The 22,583-nt window shown below is 39.6% G+C and overlaps 1 long non-coding RNA gene across 3 annotated transcripts; it reads left to right on the top strand.

Moving 5' to 3' along the window:
• The first annotated feature begins 6,970 nt into the window (after positions 1 to 6,970).
• LOC121089455 lies at positions 6,971 to 22,295 on the top strand. Of its 3 annotated transcripts, none has more exons than XR_005828218.1 (5): positions 6,971 to 7,059; positions 13,793 to 13,857; positions 15,984 to 16,031; positions 20,727 to 21,063; positions 21,518 to 22,295. It is a non-coding gene; the product is annotated as an uncharacterized LOC121089455 (long non-coding RNA). The 3 variants fall into 3 exon arrangements; XR_005828219.1 differs by adding an exon at positions 15,083 to 15,280 and having other exon boundaries at positions 20,727 to 22,295; XR_005828217.1 differs by having other exon boundaries at positions 20,727 to 22,295.
• The last annotated feature ends 288 nt before the right edge of the window (positions 22,296 to 22,583 follow it).

The raw sequence follows: 22,583 nt of genomic DNA, 5'->3' as shown, positions 1-22,583 counted from the left end.
AGTGTCTAAAAATGTTCTTCTTTAGCTGATACGTCAGGAACTACTATTTGAGTGAAAGGATCAGGGCTGTACTCCTCACATGTAAGCAGAAAAAATTCTATACCACTGAGGTTTGCATCTGGAGTTTCCCAAATGTCTGTGTATGGCAAACAGCATAGCACAAAGTTGCAAATATGAAAGCACATTTACCTTTCTGATCAAGGTAAAAGATTTTGAAAATGCAGCTTTAAATTCCTCTTGCTTTTATGAGCTGATAAAAGACTCCAAAAAAGAGCAGGCCTGATTTCAGAACTGGAAACCCCCTAAAACACAAGTTACGTTATTGTAGTCTTGGTTCCATGCATTGCAAGCAGCTTGGTGTCCCAGGCTTGTGGAGGCAAAAATCTGCCCCAGCAGGCTGGGGGTGCACAAGAAGCTGGGAGGGAACACAGCCGGGATGGCTGACCTCAACTGACCAAAGGGATATTCCATAGCATACGGTGTCATGCCCAGCATATAAAGCTGGGGAAAGAAGGAGAAAGGAGGGGACGTTCAGCATGATGATGTTTGTCTTCCCAAGTAACTGTCACACATGATGGAGCCTGGTTCTCCCAGCGATGGCTGAACATCTGCCTGCCCATGGGAAGTGGTGAAGGAATTCCTTGTTTTGCTTTGTTTGTGTGTGCAGCTTTTTCTTTACCTATTAAACTGCCTTTATTTCTACCCACAAGTTTTCTCACTTTTACTGTTCCGATTCTTTCCCCCGGTCTTGTGGCAGGGAGTGAGTGGGGCTCCGTGGGGCTGAGCTGCCGGCCGGGGTTAAACCACCACATTAGGCAGAGAGCTTAGGGAGAAACAAGTGGTACTTCATTAGAGCCTTGCTCTATGCTGGGTACACAATGCATTTGACTCTTGGTCCCTGACAGGTTAAGCATATGCAGACTCTACAGTGATGAATTTCAGTTACCCTCTTGCCACATTGCCCTTCTCTAAGCAGACTGGAGGAAAAGGACTGGACTCCGTCAGAAGATTGGATCCTGTATATTTACCCAAGTAGCATAATACCATGTCCTATTTCTTTCCCGTTTAGCTTAACAGCTTTTTTGCTATGTCCAGCATTTCTCAACCTATTTTCTTCCCTGTACTGTTCCTTTTGTTATTTTCTAAATTGTGTGGCGTATCTAACACACATCAGGTACAATGAAGAGACAGTATGTCCATCCCCCCCAGCTTCAGCAGAATTTAAATGGCTTATTAGGGATAATTTAGATTTTGTTTTCAAGAGAACCACCTGAGAGAACTCTAACAGTGTAATCAGCTGCCTCCAATGCTTTAGATATATACTATCTCAAGCAAAAACTACACCTAAAGTTTCACTATCTATCATTACTAAGATGATCGTTGTCCACCCCTAAAAGAGCCTCACTAGACATGGAGGGCATAATTAAGCAAAACTCACTTGACTTACACTGAACCAAGAGCAATACTTCTGTGAAACCAATGTGTCTGTTTTTGTGACGATGCAAGAAGGAAGCATCATTACATGAGTCTGGTCATCTGCCTAGGTTTGGCTCATTAGTCTTTGCCAGGATACTGGACAAAATGTGCTGAACATTCTACTGACTGTTTCTTGGAATTTGCATAGACACAAAATGTTCAGAGTCTTGCTGTTAAACTATTAACTAAAAACCTTGTCTGTTTTGGAAAACTTAGGCACTGCTCTGCTTTATAAATATAACCTCATTCAATGTTTTAAAAATAGCATTTGCTGTTTCTAAGCACTTACAGAAGGAAAAGGTGCAAATCTCCCCAAACACCTAATGACTTGGCACCTGATTATCGTCCAATTTACTTCAGCACTATGAAGTTGGAGGATTACAACCTCTAGAGTCCTTGTGTGGATTTAACCCTGGAAGCAAAACTCACAATTCTCCTAAAAGCTGATTCCTAGAAAGCAGGTCCTGGAAGAGGCCACCTAAACATCCCATAATGCAGACTTCACAGTAAATGCAGTCTGTTGCAGGGCTTAGCTGTCGTACAGCTCACCATTGTTTTGATAGTGTTCTACCTTGGCTGTATCTGAAGTCCCTTATTTTTAATCCTAGTTACAATGCCCAGGGAGAACAAGTTATGTTTGTCTTTTTGCAGTAACCTTTTTACACTTGAAGGCTGCTGCTGTGATTGCCCTTACTACTCTCCAGGATGAACACCCTCAGCTCTTTTGATCTTTTTGTGTCTTGTAGGCACCAAGTTCTTATTTTTCTACCCTGGATTGTCTTCAGTTGCCACCCATTCTTTCATGAACACAGAATGGTTATTTTCACCCATTTGTAACTAAGAGGGAAAAAAGGAACAAATGAGTAACAAATCAATGCATCAGTGATTTCTATCTCCTTCCCTGGTATTCGATGGCACAGCAGAAAAACTAGGGAAAGAAAATTACAGAGACCTGACATTTACTTGAACTGTTCCTGCCACGTGGCTCCTGGCATACTGAGTGACTTTGTGTAGAGGAACAGCACGATCCAAGTTTCCAGAAGTGCTAAGAAATAAGCACTAAAAAGCAGTATAATTTTCACTTGCAGAATTATTGCCTTTGTGGAGTTCAGGAGGCAGCAGGGAGTAGAGGGATAGTTTCTTGTTTTGCTTTTTTGCCTGTGGCAAAACATTCCTCTATTAATTCATTGCTGTTTATAAAGTGGCTTGACTTCCTTAGATGAAAGGCATGACATAAGTGCTTGGTATTAGATGATTATCAATTATTTTTATTCTTTACTATTTTTCAGGCCAAGGACCGATTACAGGCTTCATAAAGTTTAGCACTTCGGCCTTTGTACTTTTGAATTAAAAAAAAAAGAAAAAAAAAAAAAAAAAGAAGAAAAGAAAAAGAAGGTCAATCTCTGTAACATAACAGAGTTCTCTACTGTGCAGTCCTCAGGGAATTTATGTTTAAAGGAAGAAGTAGAAACAGAAACCAAACAGATCTCTCAATGGAGAAAAAAAAGAAAATGGAATTTTTTTAAGAAAGAAGTCACTGCTTGTCAGATTTTTCACTGCTCTAAATTGATGTAGTTCCACTGATTATTTCATTTTTGGGGCACTCTGTGGTTACCATTTCTAAATTCAAGCTCTAAGTTAATAAACCTTTCCATGGTACTCTCAAGAAATCTTTATTTGGAGGCTTGAAAGCTATTGTGTATGTAAAATGGACAACCAGTCAAAAACCAGAGACTTGCAGGAATAAAGTTATGTGAACACACTAAAAAAGTCTAGGCCAGCACCTTGGTTTGTGTAAAACAACTTCACTGCTTGGAAGTTAGTGAAGCTATGATGATTTATGTCAAGTGAGTTTATAAAGCTGTCAATATTAGAAACTTAACTTACCCAATCCAAACTGAAATGACACAATAAAGAATCGGAGGAGTGATTAAAGCATATTATTACTTCAAACTTCATGTGCATTATCGTCACCTCCAACTACCAGGATTGTTGTGATCCAATTGACCTTTTTTAGCTGATAAAAGTAATTTTTCCCCTCAGGTGTATTGCATTTGTTGTGGTTGACACACAGGTTTCCTTACGATATCTGCTGTTGTTGTCCCTGGAGTATATTAATTTTGTTGCTGACTGGAACTTTTCACATCCAACCAGAGCAAGCCATTTTCTCTTCAGGCAGAATCTGCTTGCATTTGTGGGCATCAGTTGCATTTTTCCAGTGACTGCTGAATCAGAATCCAGCCTCTGAACTTTGCAGAACAGAAATCTTACTGGACACACGATGCAACACACAGCACTATTAGTCCTATTTGTTTGGCAATACCACAACTTTACATCCCACTGGGAAAACTGCAGCCAGCCTTGCCTGAGGAAGCTGTGAGGGAACACTATTCTTAGAAAACTTTCTTCCCAGGCAAGCTTTCTAGGTAAAGTTTATGGTTCTTCTCCGTTGTGAAAGGCAAGTACAGGGTAAATTGATCTCACAAAGAACTTTGAGTTAGCTTTGGTTGCACCCTCACCCACCCTGTTTTTATTTTTACCAATGAAAGAAAGAAAACATTTACCGAAAACTATGAAAAGCAAATCCAACATCACTGTGCCTGGGGAACATGGTAAAGGGCTGCTAGCAGCTCTAAGCACTTCCAAAATCAGAAGTGATGTGATGCTGTTAAACTTCATACATTTATGGTGGGTAATCGGCTGTTTTGCCCTTGCTTTATATGCTGGCAGTTGGGTTTGAGGAGTGAGGAAATGTTGTAGCTACTTTTTCAGGAAGACAAGAGTACTGGTTCGCAGAAAGAGATTGTCTGACCTTGGCACATCCTAAGGGTCATTCTGAACACAAACAAACATCGGGGCAGCTGGAGGAAACACTGAGGGCTTCCAGCCTTTTGGGACAAGGAAGATTGGACCAGTCAGTCTGTTGTGAAGACGCCAGCTCCTATCTACAATTTGATACTTCAGAGTAGTACATCCTTTCTCTCAAAGCTCTGGCAGTTTAAGCCTGGTCCTTTTTCAGTAGCCAGTTTCATTTCCCAAAGTGGAATGAGAAACAGTTTTCTCTTTCTGGTGCCTTGGGTGATTTATGGAGCACTACGTGTGCTATGGTTCTAGCTGGGTATAATGTGTGTGCTACTGTGTGAGCGTCATGTTTAATTGACTCGATAAACACTCTGGCCCCCAAATTCTGCTTTTGACTCCTGGAGTCAACATACACAACCCCAAGAGGGTCCTCCTCAGACTATCCCCACATCTTTCACTCAGCTGAATGGAAACACCTCTTGTTAATGGTATTTCCAATGCAAATTCTCAAACTTAATAACATTTCCTGCTGTAACTACCCAGCACATAGCTCTGAAACAGTCAGAACTTTGTAATTCCTAGGCAATGTTTTTTTTCTAGCTTGGTTATGAATATACCTCTGAGAACTATAAGCAAGCTCAGTTCCATATTTCCACATTCAATGTTCTTGCAGTTATCAAAGAAACAATTTGTCAGGCTATGCACAGTATTAAAACCATAGTTTTTCTTTATACACAACGAGCTCAAAATTGGTTACACATAAACTGCACACACAGACTTTCCAAGAAGAGTTAATCCTAAACAGGTTTCCCCCAGGATGAAGTGAAAACATGACAATAACAGTTTGTAACAAAACTAGGCAATTCTTAAAATTGAAGCGTAGACTTTGTAGTCAAGGAAACATTTTAATTTGAACATATAATGTATAGGCATTCAAGCTAACAATATGGTGATCCTATTTGTAGACTGCGATCTGCTGAGGCCAGTCTGGATGCCTGGAGGCTGAGGCATCCTGCATTATGTCTGGGAGCCCAGGCTGTCTCTTTTCTTGCTGCTACACACTGTGCACTCACTCAGTCCCTGCTTTATCATTGTCCTGGACCCTTCTAGCCAGAACCTAACAGGTTCTTCTTATTTTCTTTCCTACGTTTTATATGTAATTTAGAGTCTATTTACTGTAGCCTTTACTCATGCAAGTAATCCTTCTGCCATTCAGCAGGTAGATGTAGTTTATGGAAGAGATTTCTCTATGTGTACTGAGTCAGTGTCCCATTCTCTTTCTCCGTTTGACTACCTCTGGCCAAATATTCAGGCTGAACAGGGCTCAGTGCTCATCTCTGCATGAACATTAGTCTATTCATATGTACAAAAGCTGTATCATTAGGTTTTAAAGTATAATTTTGCCATTTTTAAATACAAACACCAAAGCTGATTGCAAGCTATAAGAAACTAGGGAGAAAAGAGGCTCTATTTTTCTCTAATTTTCTGTGGAAAAAAAGAATCAAGGAGACTCAGGCTTACTGTCTATGGCAGTGAACAAAACTTCCTTCAGTGCAAAGCCACTGGACATTCATAGTAGAACCAGATTATAGTCAAACCACAAGTTAATGTGAGAGGACAGTAATCTCATTGGATATAGCTGGTGATTTGTAAAAACAATTAAATAATACTCATTTATGTTTCATGACCAATTTCATATAAAGTTCCAGGTTAAATATAGCTTTCAGCTGCAGGTTATTTGTGGGTTTTTGCCTTTAAATCAAGTAATAATTAAACCCAGGAGGACTACATTAAAACAAAGAACAAATGAATGAATGAATGAATGAAAGAAATTTACCATGTGAAAAGTTTTGGATGTTTCTTCATTTCTCTTTCTATCATGATGTTTTCCGTAATATTAAATACTATCATATGCTTTTCTTAAAAGCACTTGTCATGGTTTAACCCAGGCTAGCGACTATGCACCACGCAGCTGCTCGCTGACTCCCCCCACAGTGGGATGGGGGAGAGGGTCAAAAGAATAGAAGGGAAAAACTCATGGGTTGAGATAAAGATAGTGTAATGGGTAAAACAAAAGCCACGCATGCAAGCAAAGCAAAATATGGAATTTGTTCACCACTTCCCACAGGCAGGCAGGTGTTCAGCCATCTCTAGGAAAGCCGGGCTCCATCAGGTGTAAGTTACTTGGGAAGACAAACGCCATAATGTCAGATGTCCCTCCCCCCTTTCCTTCTTCTCCCAGTTCACATACTCAGTATGATGCTCTGTGCTGTGGAATATCCCTTTGGCTAGTTCAGGGCAGCCGTTGTGGCTGTGTCCCCTCCCAGTCTCCTGTGCCTGTCCAGCCTCTCACTGGCAGAGCCTAAGAAATGAAGTCTGACAATACAAACATTCCCTGGGAAAAACCAGAACCATCGTATGCTATCAACACTGTTCTCACACCAAATCCAAAAGACAGCACTGCACCAGCTACTAAGAAGAAAATTAACTCTGCCCCAGCTGAAACCAGGACAGCACTCAACAGCTTTTAGTTCAGTAAGGACCTCTCTGACTCTTTGTTTAACTGAAGCCAATAACCACTCTGTTGACCTAACAGGCAGATTGCAGGATAAAGCATTACAACATCTGTGGTGGGTCATTGCACAGAGACCAAACTTTGTTTACCCACTGTTTTAAATTAAAAGTAGTGCCACTGAAATTATCCCAACACCTATCCTCGCCTACAGAGAATGACCAGTGCTGGAACTTACCAGAAGTTAAAGAATCCATCCCATCCTACAGGTTTGTCTGAATTCTTTTAATCTCAGAAACTACAGTTATTATTGTTTCTTGATTATAAGTGGGAACCTGGGCATGCTACATTCAAATTCAGAGTAGAAATGTTAGACAAAAAAAAAATAGTATAAAAGAAGGCCATTATCCAGGGTCCATTTGAATGTTAAATCTAAATTTGACACCTCATCATTCAGGTTACGTAGAACTCAACGCAGGGCACACAGGTTTTATATGAATACAAATATCCCTGGCTGAAAAGTACTGAAAAGTGCACCTCAAATTAAAAATTGACAGACACAGACCTTTCTATGTAGAATTGTTAAGAGCCTTTTAAAAGTATTTTAAATTCAAAATTTTCTTTCTACAATTTTATGTCTTTTTTATTATTATTACTTTGGAGAGAAACATAACATTATTAAGGCCCTCATGAGAAAATTCTGAAATATGGAAACAGTTTTTTAAAGATTTTCCAAAAGAAAGATTTAAAATATTCTGTTTATTAAATAGTAGCATGAAGGAGTAGCATTTCTTTTTACCAAATTTACTGAAAAAATAACTGGTTTTTTGTTTTTTTGTTAATAAGTATAAAAAGTATGTCTAGCTTGATTTGATTTATGGCCACTCATGAATTATTTATAAAGTATTTACATCAGCAAATATATGCTTCAGTAATAAATATTCACCAAAATACTTTCATGGAATAAGAAACAGATCACGGGTGTTCGTTATCTGTATTGTTTTTAACTGAAATATATTAATTTATAGAACATCCAAGAGACACATCAGAATAATGTTTTTCAGCTAATTTTTTCAGTAAATGTTGCACACCTCGGAGTTTCAAACCATTGTTTGGAACTAAAGAGACTTTTTTTTTTCCTTTCTGTTCTCCCCTCTTCTGAAGAACACATGGAATTTGCCAACGATGCAAGAAATTTCAAAGATTCTTCTAACTTAATTGATTCATTTGCTTCATGATTGAGTAATTGACATCATGACCAGAGAGAAGAAGTTGTCTTTTCTTCCTATTTTTTTTTTTTTCCACTGGGAATCATTTTGTCTTTTGATTAAATTAGATATTTTTAGAATTTCAGCTCCAAAGATTTAAAACCTGCAAAAACCATCTATCCTTCATTCACTCCCAAATACATGGTTATGACAGACGGTTTGTGGTTTAGCTGTTCTGAAGCTTGGAAGTGACTGGCAACTGCAGAATCCACTGCCTGTCATCACTCTGCTGTAGGTTATTAAACACTTATAACCTGAAAGTAAATTCTTTGCAAAGTCAAACTACCCATTGCAGTGAATGGAGCCTTGGAGTGCACAAGAATTACAGCACAAGACCCTAAAAATGGTGCATGCAATAAATGTGGATCTCACCCAGAATTATATCATTCCCAAGTGTAGCAGAAGCATCACTGTTCTGACACTTGCCAAGTGAATGCAAAAAAAAAGAGGGAATGCAACTGATAAAAAGAATAATAAGTATGATTGTTTGGCCAAAAAGCCCAGACTATACAGCTTCAGTGACCATAAGTTTATCTTCCTCTATCTGTCCTGTGTATGCAAAGTGGAACAGTTCTTATTTTACCTGGTTTACCCTTAGATAAGAATGATAACTACACATAAAGATGCAGAAGCCAAAATTTTGCATAACTATACAACTTTAAAATGATTAAGAAAAATTCGGATGATCACGGTAAATTTTTCAAGCTGAAGTGCGAAAAGTGACTGTGGGGAACTTTTACAAAATATCATAAATGATTAAACAATGTGTTTTTAAGAACCGGATTGAGTTCCTGTCAAAACATCTTGTTTGAAGTAAAGTAGAGCTCTTCGGTTTAGGTTCTTCTTTCTGATACATTTTCTATTCATTCCTAATGAATCCAACATGCTGAAGCATCACACCTCTCTAAATTCTACTGAATGACAGGACTTAAAAACCGTTCTGCATATTCAGGACCTTAATGAAACAGTAAAGTTGAAATGGCATGCCAAAGAGGGTGGGTAAAGGAAGCTGTTCGGAAAGGTTCCTTGCTTCCGGAAAGGCAGCAAGAAGAAGACGAAGCTAAGGACAGTTGGAAAGTGAAGTAGTCAAATGTGAGCAGGCAAAGAGGTAATGTGGCTGTGGATAATCAGCAGTACCACACACAATATCCCAACACGTAGGGTTAATCTTTTTTCTCCCTGAGGTTTGTTATATTGCAAATTTTGTTTTCATATTACTCTTTCTGGGTTACTAGGGATTGGCAGGGCCTTTGAGTTTGAGGGATTCTTCTGAGTGTTGCCTGTCACTTTCCTCATGATGTTGCAACTGTGCAGTGGCTCATAAAATTAGAGGGACTGTCAACTTTTCTAACACAGCTTAGAAGGAAGGCTCTACTCAGAAGACAAGTTAAAGTGTGTGTGGGTTTCTTTAATGGCTCTTTGAAACCAGTTAGACTAGTAAGATATATTGGGTAGTAGCAACTGGGAGTGGGGGCAGGGGGAACATCGTTACCTAGGTGTCTGACATTGAGTAGAAGCAATGGTGACGGTGAAAGTGGAACCACATGTCAGGGTGAAGCCACCATCCAGGATCCTGACACTAAGACCAGTCAGAATGTCACATTCAGGCTTGGCAGTGTCATCTCTGGAGCGGTGGAAGGTCTCAGCTATCTGCAGCTGTGGATGTGCTCGCATGTAAAGCCTCCCGACGCAGCTTATCCCTCTGTTAGCCCACGTGACAAACTGAGCTCAGTAGTGTTACATTGCCTGTGCTCCTTTCTGCCCCTTGATGTTATGAAAAAACATCTCACAACCTGTCTGGTTCTGCTACGAACACCTGGAAGGTGCTATCCAACTTAAAGAAATGGTTGCTGTCAGATACCCTTCCCAGAACTTCTCTCAGAAGTAACAAATGTTCCCCGCCATAAATGCATTTGGTTAAGGCAAAATAGCCCTTTTTATCACCCTAACCACCGAGTGCACATACTCTGTTGGGTCATTTATTTACCCCGTGTCTCATAGCACTAAGTTACTTGGGTTTTGGGGGGGAATGAGTTGTAGGAGAGCTTGGCTTTGTTCTTTTTCTGGAGCTCCTCAATCCCCAAAAGATGCTTTCAGAATGTTGTTTCTTTGTTTTCATCTCCCGTTTTTCTAAGTAAGGTGCTGATTTAATTTTTTTCAGTGCCTTTTTTGCTCTACTCCCATTCAGAATCTCTTTTCTTCTTTTCTTGTAGGTGCTTCCTCTTCCATCTCTCTAAAGGATGCCAGCCTCCACAAATCACTAATCAAATTTGGCTGACAGTCATCCATAACCCTTCTGTCAAACTTTCCTCCCTTTTGGTGGAGTTACCTCTAGCAAAACACTGCCACTTTTCTTCACATCCCCCTTTTAGCCTCTCCTTTGCCGTGATGCTTACAGGGAAGTTAGTGGTTAACATGCTGACCTGTTTGCTACCCTAACCAGCATCGCTGCATTGCTTCCTTGTGGCACCCTGTTTCTCTTGACTGATGTTTTCTCTGGTGTTACACAGAAACAATAGGGCTAGGGTAGGGCTGTTTTCGCACAGTGTGGTCTGGCCCATAATTTGAACTCCTATCTAGTGCTGTAATACAAATAATAAGGACATCAATAACAGTACTGGTGAAAGCTGGTAACACTTTCAAATTGTCTAAATTTTGTCTGATTTTTCAAGTTCAGAAAAATAAATGGGAGAAAGTATTTTTAACCAATTACAGATTTGCTTGCATTTCATGTTTTATTGAAATTGCAGAAATGCCTGAAAAATTTGCCTATTGCAAAGTTTGATCATTGCTTTAAGCTATCTGCCATTATGTTATGTTCTTTGTTCTCTGTTAAGACATGTGAACATTTCAAAAATATAGAATTGCTGTGGCCTCAACACAATTTCCTTTACTTGCCATATCCAATTTCTCTTCTCACCATCTCTTCTTTTCAGTGTTCAGGATCTTTCCTCAGGGTTAAGAATGGGAGCACTCAGCCTTTACTTACTGCCGAAGTTGGGTTTTCTGTTACAATGCAGTCGGTAGGGTAAAATGAAAGGATGGTATGATTCAGGCAAAAGATAGACGAATCAATGTAGGCAAAAACACAATAGCAGCTGTCTGTGATGGCTGTGACTTCAGCCATCAAATTTTTAGACGAAAAGCTCACAGTCATAGCTTACTCTCTGTGCAGTTCATGCGTAGCCATCAATCATGGTTGGTAGTCCAAGCATCTATAAAACACGACTGTGGCCACCTCAGAACCAGTAATTCAACGGGTCAGTTCCTACACAGCCACAGACTTCTCTGTTCCTGTTGCACCCCTATCCCAGTTTTCCTCCTCTATGCTATCAAAGAGGTTTACTCACACTGCTGCTCACGTTTTGGATCTATAGAAAGGTACCCACGAAAGTAGTGATCTGTAAGGGGTTTATTGTCCATGCTTCTGGCAGGATCCTGTCACCTGCAGAATCAGTATCTGAATGAAGTCCACAGGTACTCATCACTCCAGGTTCTGTCCCTAGCTGTCTGAATTGACATGCTGCTACTGACACTTGTGTTAATCACGAAGAGTCAAAGGGCTGTCTTCAGTTCTGTCTTGCGCTTGGCTGAACACGTTTTCAGAACCTGTTAAACGTTAGCAGTTAACAAGTGCACAAGCTAAGCTCTGTTTGCAGGTATCTCCACTCAGCTTAAGGGTAATGAATTTCCACTTAAGGATGTAGTTGTGGCTTGTATTAAAGTGGAAATTTACTGGAACAAAACATGAGGAAGCTGAAAGTGATCTTGCAAACAACATTGTTAATGATTCATAGGACATTTGTGTTAGATAGTTTTATGAAATAGTTGTTTAAAACAGTAATACAGCTGGCCTGACAAACAAGCATACCAGATTAAACCTCAACTACAGTCTAGTAAGACAGTGAGTCAGAAAACTTTGCATAATGTGAGATTTTTTCTGAAATTTCTAGTCATCTGCCTCCCTGGCTCATTACAGCATCCAAAACTTGCTTAAAGAAGCAACGACATAAAATTTCAGTAGTATTTTTAAGCTATAGAAATTTTCTCTGACAAATGGAAGACACTTTCTGAAATTTATTGGCAAATTGAAAAGTAAAATTTGCATCCTGTTGTGGAACACTAAATATTACTAGACGCTTGGAAAGAAAGAGAAAATGAAAATAATATGGATATAATAATGTGTCCTTAAGAGCTTAAGAAGTTCAGTATGTAACATTTTAGCAGTAAAAATAAATCACAAGATAGAGTCTGCACAGAGCATAGGGAGTGGTTTCTTCAGTGTCTGCAAGCTTCTGCATGTTGTAAACCTTGTTCTCATGGAACTTATAAAATTTGTAAGTCCACAGCTTGTAAATTATTTACCGTTGTCTGGCTGACCAGAGTGCCCTACAAACTCTGCTGGACAATAGCCCTCCTGGGACTAGGCACTCTTCAAATGCTGAGCATCAAAGGAACAGAGATCTTTGTCAAGCCAGCACACGTGGCTATAACTATAATTAGCCAAAAAATGTTGTGAAAACCATTTCTGGCAACCTGACTGAACAACATGCAGCATTTATTTTTTTAAAAAATAAGCAAGTCCATGGCACTTCAGATCTAGACAAAACCCTTCAATTTTCCTGTTCCTTTCTAACATCAAAATTTGGGGGGTTCATCTTCTAGCTATATTTCATTTCATAAGTTTTTTAAGCCCCCCTGCTGCACATTGTACAGTATTTCACACTGGTGCCTTACAGGTATCCAGTCAATTATAGATATTTAGGCACCCCTTGTAGTTAAAGCAGCAGCACCTCCAGGAACGTATTCATTCATCCCAGGAAAATGGGATAAGCTGCCTCTTTAGATATCCTCTCCATCAGCTGCAGAACAAGTCTTGGCAGCCAGTGTGCCCTAAGTGCCTATAGGTCTGAAGTTATACATCTATACGTCTGAAGTTATGTGAGATGAATTCAGTTCTTAATGTGATTCTACTGGCTATTTTGGGAAATAAGCACTTGACATTAACCAAGTGAAACACTGGACTCTTTCTTAAGTGACAGTTTTCAGAGATTTTGTTTCATCAGGTTATTACTTCACTGAGATTCTGAAACAAATCTTGAACTATGAACTGACTGTTAGGGATGGAAATTATATTTTTTTGTCAGCAGCAGACATAACAGGCAGAAGATGGGCTGTAGTGACCCTGAAGGTAAATGATGCAAACTACAAAAACACCACAGCAGAACCAAGCATAAAGGTACCTTCTCCTAAATCATGGTGTCTTCTTCTAAATCCTAGTGTCTCTTCCACAGTCTTTCTCCTAAGAAGAAAATAAACACCTACTCCTTCCTTCCTTTCATACTAATTTAAGGACCTAACAGCTATATTAATTCAAAGTAGGCTTTCTGAATACAAGGGAGTGCAATATTATATCCATGAACTATTCCTTGAACCGTAACAGTTCTTCCAACCTAGAAGGTATCAATTCCTACTAAAAACTACCTACATATAATCCAGTTGCATCCACTGTGTTAAGTGTAAATGGGCCAGTGGTGAAGGGGAGCATTAGCTGCAAAACCCTGACAGTGCTTGAATTGTGAGTGAAGGTTATTTGGGATCACGTCTAGCAGCCCCTCACTGCTACTGAATGAAAAGCACCAGGTGCATGGGTACTTCAAGAGGTTCAGTTTACTGTGTTTTAATGCTAAATTGGTGTCCATTTCAGTAGTGATACCTGGGGTTATTTTACCAGGAATATTGTCAGCTGGGAGGAAGCAAAGATGGAAACCTGCATGAAAGGGTGCTAAAATGGAGCAGGTAAGTAACTCTTATTTGAGCATGTACTCAAAGTGTACCGCATTTCTTTCAAACACCAATTTTGCTTTAGCACAGTGAAGGTGCTGCATGCTAGGTCCCTCCTTTGTGGTCATACGCCCAACTGTCTGGTCAATACCAAGTCTGAGGGAGAGTTACATGCATCTGGGCATTTTAGGAGATTGTTCGGGACCAGCAAAATTGCAGCTGTGCCATCAGTCTTAGCTTCCTAGCTTTTGTGGGCTGGAGTTTTGCTGTACTGTGCGATTTGAACTGCTAAGCAGACTTAATTGTGCATTTGTAAAGGGTTGGGGCTTTTGTTGCTGATCAATTTGTTCAATTTCTTTTTTTTCTTTTTTAACCAGAAAGGAATACTGTTCTTCACAACTAGCAATAACTAAGGCATCTAAAACATTCAATAGGAAGACAGGCATTTTCTGATTTCTAGGTGGACCTGTCTTTTCCCTCTCTTAAGTCAGATTATGGTAAATAGTACTAGAGATTCTTGGCCTCAGTAAGTTTAATACCATGCTGTGGTTTGTATCATGGGATTTTCTCTGAGCACATGAAGTGCCTTTCATTTGGATAAAATTAGCTTGGAAGGAGAAGTCCAGGAGCATACCTAATGCATACCAGATAGAAATTCAGCCCATGGGACCAGGCTACAGCTCGTTGAAACGAAGCCACTCTGAAATGTGTATAGGGTGGGCACTGGGTCCCGCATCAGGCAGGGTGTCTGTACCCGGGGGCAGCAGGGGTGGCCTGCATGGGAGGAGGCCATGAACTACCCCATATCCTGGCGTAGCCGTTGAAGATATGTAGGCACTGCTTCCAGCCTGCCCACTGTCCATTACTAACCCAGGTACTGTGACCATTCCTGTCCACTGACTCCACAGGGAGAGAGGGTCTTGTTGCCCTGCAGAACAAGTGGGTCAGGGTCCATCTGTTTAGATGCCTCCAATCTAAAGGGAAAACCTCTAGCAATGCATCTACATAGAGTCCAGGATGGGCGTAGATCACTTCTCCATGTGGCATGTTCATCCTAAGGGTTTTGCTTATGGCCCAGAATCAGTGAACACAGCACATCTCCTCAAACCATCCCGCTACCGTGGCAGTGGTCTGTTTGGGAACACACCACATAAGCTTGCTGTAAGTGTTGTTTCCAGCTTGTTTCTTCTCGACATTTATCATCCAAACTTACACTGTTTTATCGTGGCTTCTCCTGAAGGACACGTGGACTCTGGAGCAGCTGAAACAAATGCTGGAAAGCTGGAAGAGACTGGGCATGGCAGGGGAGCTTGGCTGAGCCCAGATGAGCCAAAACAAGCAGCAAGGAAGGCAGCAGACCATCCAGGGAGTTTTGTTTTATATTGGAGTCTGTGCCTCAGGAAACCATTGTTGTGGGTCAGTTGTTACCCACTTGCATGTAAGTAGGAGGTATTAGGAAAATGCAAGCCTGTGGGCTGATTTTAGAACACATTAAATCAACGTTCTTGTGCAACAACCCCAAATTGTTGCAATACAGCACATGCAGCGCAAGCACAGCCTTCACAGGAGAGAATAGCTAGCAACCTCCTTGCTAGAGTAAACCCAGAACGTGGCTGGTAGATGGAAGGATTAACTAAAAGTGATGAGTAATGTTACCAAAGTCAATGTTTGCTAACTGAGAATAGAATATGTCATTGCATTACAGCATTGTGGACACTGTATGTCCAAACTCATACAGGGGTCTATTAACTGGTTAAATTCAGGTTACAGCTGCTACCTGTTTTTCAGAGCAATGTAAAGTGATTGGTGGATAATTGTAAATTTGAAAGATTGCATTTCTTCCAGATTTGATCTGCCTGGTCATATTATGCAAGGATTGATTCTGATCTTTTACAGGTATTGGACCAATATAATGCTGCTGCTCTCAGTTAATACATGTAATTTTTTTGTGGAACTCATGAAGGAAAACCAGAATCATGGTTCCAAACCATATGATTTAAATTGATGTGGTTTCTTCCTCTACTTTTACAACGTTTCCATATCAGCGTAATTTTACTGAAGTCTGTAGAGCTCTATGGCAGAGTGGAGAATCACTATTAACAAAGAAACTCATTAGCAAATATTATCTTTCCTGTTTACAGAATTAGAGTGTTGAAGACATAAAATTTTCAAAGAACAGTCCTTCAAAGGTGAGTGAACATATTCCAATTAATTATTTGAAGATAGGTGGTTAATAACTTAGTGGAAATTTAAAAATTTTAGTCCAGATGAGTGTAAACTTCAGGAGGTCCATAGTAAGTTTAACAAAGATTTTTCTAATATATATTTCATGAGAAGTGATGAATAGTAGCAAATACAACTTGAAGTCCTTGGGAGAAGAAACAATGATACAGCTGTAAAAATAGGAAATCAGCCCTCTGTTTAGCCCAGTTATATTTAATTGAAGACGCTTGAATATACATCAATGAGTGCCAAAGGGTCAAAAATAAAGCAGTTACATGAGGGTAAATCATATTTGTTAAATATCCTAAAAGCAAAGGAAATTCCTACATGAAAGGGAGCATTAAACCAGCCATAATAAAATAATCAAATATGATCTATTCCAAACACGGGTAAGGGGGAGACCAATTTATCCCTAATACTCTAATTATAAACTAAAGTTAAGAACCATGGGCCATGGAATCAGGACTCCTGATGAAGACTGAGGAAATGGATTAACTTAGTATTAAGGAATATTTTCTGTCTTTTCAGAGTTAAAATGAAAGGAAAAATAAGTATTTAAAGCTGGTTGGTGCTACAATACTAAAAGTGAGCAGACTGAAAAAAAGAATTATCTTATTTTGGCCACTCCACATATTATCTATGGACCTGATGAACCAGATACCTGCAGCCATGAATATGACATACTACTATGTATGAGCATATTTAAGTCATCAATGAAATTGTCTCTAGTACTAAAATCCATATTGAAGATAAATGCAAGACTGGACCCTTGGGTCATAGCTTCAGAGAGATTTATGGGTGCATTTAACTTTATGTACATGAATAAACCCATTGATTTCTTTGAGACTGCCTACACGCGTACAATGAAACATGGTTTAAAATCTTTTCTGAATTATACCTTTAGATAATAATCTTCTGAATCTAGGCACCAGTTTGCAAAAGTGGCCTGATCCTCATCCAGTCCTTACTAATTTGACAGCAATTGGAGTAAGGTCTGGATTTCTGTAGGATTCTTGGCTCACTTTTGAGACCTGAACCAGTGAAGATACATATCACTTAGAGAGCAACACATGAAGTGGGTAAACATTATCTGATCAAGCACCTTTAGGAATCTGGCATGTGCAATTGATGCTTGAGATACATGGTTGAGAAAACATAATCCCAACAAAAATGGCAGATCTGTGCCACAAGCATGAAGCAGGAGGTAGGGAGATGTTGGAGCAGGAGGACAGGCAGCAGGAGTCAACCGGTTTGTTTTTACCATGCTTAATGCTTCTTGATTTTCAGGCAGAGCTGTAGTGAGGGAGGAGATCCCACAAAACAGGCAGCCCACGTAAAAGTGAAAGGGATACGTTTTAGGAGTGCGTGCACTATTTGCTTTATTCCTCTATGGATTTTTATTGGAAAAGAAGAGAAGGAATGGTGGTAGAGTCAGTGCTCTGTTCCTCTATGGGACCAGTCAGCAGAAGGTAGCAGTCATTGTGCGTAAAGATGAGCCTTTGATTTACGTATGAAGCACTGAGACAAACTGAGAAGAGAGCCACGGTGAATGCAGATATAAAACCCGATCTCAGAACTCACAGGAGTGCATATAATGCTGTGTTCATATGCTTCAGTGTGTGTCTGTGAGGAAAAGGAGATCTAGCACAGGGTTAAGAACAGACTCAGGCTTGCTCTGTTTTTCTTTAAAAAAGGGGAAGTCTCCAAACCTAAATCAGAAGTAGCATCTGAAGGATACCCAAACACTTATCCCAGAAGGATGACTACTGAAATTTAAACTTATTTCATCAAGCCCTACCTGCCTAGTAAAAAGCCCTGAATTACTGGTGTGTTCTAATACTGTTTTTTGTTTGGGTTGGTGTTTGGGTGGTTTTTTGTTTGTTTTGTTGTTTCTTTAGGCAACAAACATCACAGCTAATTGATAAATGAAAGTATTTTTTACCTGGAGTGTTAGCTAAACTGAGTAAGGTAAGTAACACTTCAATCTAGGAAACACTTATATTCCCTAGCATGTGGCAGGGGCTGAAAATCTGAAAGATTTTTCTTGTTTCTAGTGATAACAAGAGGTCCTGAGGTATACCTACATGTAAACATTGATACACTGATTTAGGCTGATACAGGTTTTGGTGACACACAAAATATCCTCAGAGGAGTTCAAAATTTCAGTGTTGGTAGAGAACTTTATCTGACATCCTAAACTTAACTCTTTTCCAGATGAGGCCTGAAAACTTAAACTCATCACACATTCCAATGTATAAGTTGGTATCATGGGCAATCTTCGAGTAAAGCCATAAAAGCACGTACAAGTAGGTATGAGCACAGGAATATCAAAAGCTGTCTCAGTCCTTAATGCATTCTTCATGTGTTTATGGGTAGTTCATTATCACCTTAATACCCTGTTTCTCCTGATGATAAAGCTGCTTTGTGCATCTCCAGGAACACTGCTAGATTTGTTTCCTATCAAAACCAGGAGAAGAAATACTGACCACTGCCTGATGTATTTGTGGGACTAGCTGGCTTTTTTATTTCAAAGCCATTAGTCGTTCAAAAATTTAGACACTGGATAGTTTCAGTTAAGTCTAAATTGTTCTTATCTCAGCCATCATATTGATTCGCCAATGACAGTCTTTACTTAAAGTGTACAGTGTATATCAGCTCTGCTTTTATAGTGATCTCAGTATTTTAATTGCAGAAAACCTTGCAGGGACAGATAATGTTTTTATTAAACCAAGGGACAAAGCTGGAGAACAAAGAAAGCCTGGCCCTCACAAATTGTCATTACCACATTTCCAAAGGACTTTCCTGCCACCCATGCAATTTGACTCAGGGGTATTATTTCTCCAAAGTACTTTCCTGCAGAAAATGCTGAGCATATGGTCATGCCTTGTATTCAGAAGGTTTTGTCTTAAGTGCTTTTTCAAAAAAAAAAAAACACAAACCAACCCAAAACCTAACCAAACAAAAAAACCCACACCAGAAATATTGCTTAATACTACCATTGATTCTCTAATGCTCTTATATTGTACACAAGAAAGAAAATGCATTATAGAAAATCTGAAGGTAAAACTTACTTATCTAGTTAGATAAAACTGTTCTAGAGAAAATAATATTCTCTTTCTCTGGACATTAAGAAGTCTAACAGATAGCATGAACTAAGAATATACTGGTTCTAAATCTTTCTCCATGAGATCTTGTGTAACCTGGCTGATGCCAATGGACCCCATGCTCTGCAGTGTGTAAATCAGTGCAGAACTTGGCCCACATTCTCCGAAAATGTGGTGGATTGATGATGTTGCTAAAGCCTCTTGCAAAAAAAGTATCTGTAGAAGTGAACAGAGGAAAAATGTAATCAATTGAACATTAACTGCATGGTCTTGGGTTCTATTGGATATTGGAATAACTAAAGTCAAAAAAGTAATGGGGAAAAAATCATCAATAATTAGCATCTGTCCTGCATTATAATTTGCATACAACAGCCTGTTGTTAAGGGATTATTTTTCAATTTGAAAAAATAATTGAATAACTAGATTACTATTATTTGATCATTTTTGATTTTTAATACTAGTATTAAAAGAAAAAACTTTTCTGTTTTTAATGCTAGTAACGGTTTTCCTTGCTAGCTCTTCACCCCCAAATGGAAAAATGATATTTTCATACGTTCTTGCTCCTATCTGTTGTACAATTTGCCAGAAGAACAGAGTAGGAAAACAGGAAAAACTTATGGGTTTTTTTAATTGGTACTTTAGTCAAAGCCACCTATTTCAATATGATATTATTTGCAGGACAAATCAAAAACATGGTGCAGGGCATGTAGATTTCTGTACTACTAAACAAAACAGCCTCAGACTGGTGCCCCGGACTGGGCTGACAGGCCACATGCCATGGCTCTGTGTCCATGTGCCTGAACTTCCCTCCTCCCTGACACAGACTGGCTGCGTCCGAACTGCCTGTTGGATGCAAGTTTTGGGCTCTGACCTTCCCTGAACCACACCAGGGATAGCTGGCCTGAGCCAGGACTGTGCTGGGGAGTACGCTTCTCATTAAACACTCGGTGTAGACGTCTGTAGGTTAGTGTTTGAGTCTGTTTACTTACGCAGATGCATAAATATGTATGTTGTAAATCAGGGTTTCATGCGGTTTTGGCACATAAAAATATAAAAACAAAACGGTCCTTTTAAAAATATATCCTCAGGATTCAGACATCATACCATTTATTTCAAAAAAGAAAGATTTTTTTTTTTTTGATAGCAAAAAGGCTGATGTCTTAAATTGATGGTCATAGTGTACTATTAAACAGTGTTCAAACAAAAGTGCTGATGAATGACAAGAAGAAATGAAAGTGCTTTCTAATAAGAAACAACTGGGCTAAACCCAAACATTTCAAAGACAGATTAAACTGTGTGGTCCATCCTAAGGCTTCTGCTCTGGCACAGCCATAGGGCTTTAGAAAGAGCAACTGAAGATTTTTCCCTGCCAACATCTTTACGTTACAGCGAGTGAGTTCACTCACAGTTCATAGAGCATGTTTTGCACGTAGCAGGACACATCCACAGAGCAGCCCTGGTGTGGCAGAGCAGCCAGAAGGAGGTTTGAGGTGCTCTAAAGCTGCAGGTCATAAGGGTCTTGAAGCAGAAAGTGGGACACGAGACAATTTCTTACAGCAAAATCCATTGTTACCTTGGACATGATGACCCATTCTGAAAGAAGTGCAGTCTCAACATCAGGTCAATCCTCTTCAGAGGTGCTACTGAAGAGGTAAGTAGCAGCCCAGAAAAAAGCCTCAAGGCAAGGCTGGTTCCACATTAGGACTGGCATTTAAAATCAGGTAGGGTAACATCTCCTACCTGAGGTGACACCTGTGACACGCCTTTTAACACTTCTCATGACTCCCATTCAGAAAGCTGCTTTGGAAGGACTTTTCTCCCTCTCTTTAGGCTAGCTGCAGAAGGAGCAAGCTTTCAACTTCTGTCCAGCTTCATCCCACCAAAGGTAACAGAGGTGGGTAATGGAACAGATAATTACTGTACAATTCACACTATAAAAGTCAGGGTACCATTAATTTGACAGAAACTTTTGCAAATCCATCATGAACACTGTGATCAACTTTATAGGGGAGTATTGAATCCACATATAATGCAGCTACATAGATCTGTACGTAATCAGATTCTTAAAGGTTGCAGTTGGAGAACTGTGAATGTGCAGTGGTAGTGGTAACACACGAGCATATTTTCCAAGGGAAAAGGATGGGAACCATTATAAATAAACTGCTGAGCTACGTTCATGCAGAAACACTAGTGTTTGCAGATGGATTTCACGTGGAAGGCGGACAGTTACAGTTTGAAGCCTCGCTGATGCAAGGAGATGTCAACTGAGGAACCAAGGCAGTTTCTAGCAGCTATGAAGTAATGTAAAACTAGAGATAATGCTGGTTTTCCTGTGCTTCCTTCATCAGGGCAAAACACACCCCACCCCACATTTTTTCACATCTGTGCTGCCTCCGCAACTCATCTCTTTGCTGCTCGTTCTCCCTTGGGATAACAGCAAGGAAGCAATAGAGGTGAATGGTCCACGGAGGAAGATGTGACATGGATGAGCACCCTGAACAGGAATCACAGCATTTTTCCTATACATATGCAAGTTACATATGAACTTACAAATATAAGGCTGTCAGTTGTCTTCTGTGTGGTACTGGATGCAAGGAAAGGAACCAGCTACCTCCGAACATTGGAGAGCTGGGTGCCTTGAAAGAAGAGGACAGGAGGAGGAGATGTGCACACTTACTACCCCTATTGCCTGTACATATGATTTCAGTCAAAAAAAAAAAAAAATGAACTGAAAGAATTTGGATTTGTAAGGTAAAAGGCCAAGTGAAACGGCTCTGACAGCAAATATGTGGGAAAAGGAGATTTGCCGTGTGAAAGAGGAAGTCTTTAAGTCTTGACAAGGGGGAGGGGAACAAGAAATCTTGAGAGTTTTCAGTCCACAAGGATTAGCTTGTAACTATTTTATGGTCTGTCAGTTTCTCAGAACTGGAGTGTGTTTCCACAGCAGAGAAAGAAAAAAACAAATTGCTATTTGTAATACATCAATTATTGTGATAAATCAGTTATTTTTATTTTAGGATATGACTGTAAGTAAAATGATTTTTCATGTTGCAGGTATTTAATGTTATTGTGATTAAAATTATAATTAAGTTACATTTATTAACAGAATAAACCACTTTGAGTTTATTATGGCATTCCATTTGCCATGTTTAGGTGATTTAATTACCTTAAAAGAGTATTGAAGGAGAGCATTTGGGAGTTGTTTCCCAAAGTAACTTTGCAAATTATGATCTTAATTTTGTTTCTGCCACGTAGGTAAAGGAAAGAGCTTCTTCTTCACTATAATAACCTTGGATTTTTGCAGTCAAGTTTCCTAACACCTTTTCTCTTTGACTTGCGTGAACTTCCCTGGACTGATTTCCATATAATAACATTAGTAACGTAAAAACATTTGTAAATGTTTAAAGGGCTGAA

The sequence above is a fragment of the Falco naumanni genome, chromosome 5 (assembly GCF_017639655.2).
Source record: "Falco naumanni isolate bFalNau1 chromosome 5, bFalNau1.pat, whole genome shotgun sequence".
Taxonomy (NCBI): Eukaryota; Metazoa; Chordata; class Aves; order Falconiformes; family Falconidae; genus Falco; species Falco naumanni.
This window is presented reverse-complemented; position numbering and strand designations above follow the sequence as displayed.